This window comes from Schistocerca cancellata, chromosome 6, assembly GCF_023864275.1.
Source record: "Schistocerca cancellata isolate TAMUIC-IGC-003103 chromosome 6, iqSchCanc2.1, whole genome shotgun sequence".
Classification (NCBI taxonomy): domain Eukaryota; kingdom Metazoa; phylum Arthropoda; class Insecta; order Orthoptera; family Acrididae; genus Schistocerca; species Schistocerca cancellata.
The window spans coordinates 187,526,668-187,527,176 of record NC_064631.1 but is presented as its reverse complement, the minus strand read 5'-3'; positions in this window follow the sequence as shown (position 1 = coordinate 187,527,176).

The window sequence follows — 509 nt, the reverse complement described above, 5'->3', positions numbered from 1 at the left end:
CAGTCTGCGTCATCCTGCAACATTGGTCGGAGACGATCAGCAGCTGGGCTACGGAACTGCTGCCCTATGCGTAGGCAGCACAAGTGGCTGCGTCTAGAGTGGTGACGTGAGCGGGAAGCATCCACAGTTGATGAATGGCGTCGCATTTTGTTGAACGACGAATAGCAGCTCTGCACTGCACCGGGTGACCAATTTCAGGGAGTATGCCGGCAACCTGGGGTGAGGTCCCACTCTTCCAGTGTTTTGGATAGGCAGAGCGGTGGTTGTGGGGAGCTATCGGGTATGACTTCAGGTCACGGCTGCAAAATATGGAGGGAATTATGACAACATAACGGTACGTACCGGATGATGATGATGATGATGATGTTTGGTTTGTGGGGCGCTCAACTGCGCGGTTATCAGCGCCTGTACAAATTCCCATTCTGTGTACAGTCCAATTTCGTCACTTTCGCGAATGACCATGAAATGTTGAGAACAACACAAATACTCAGTCCCAGGGCGGAACGTAC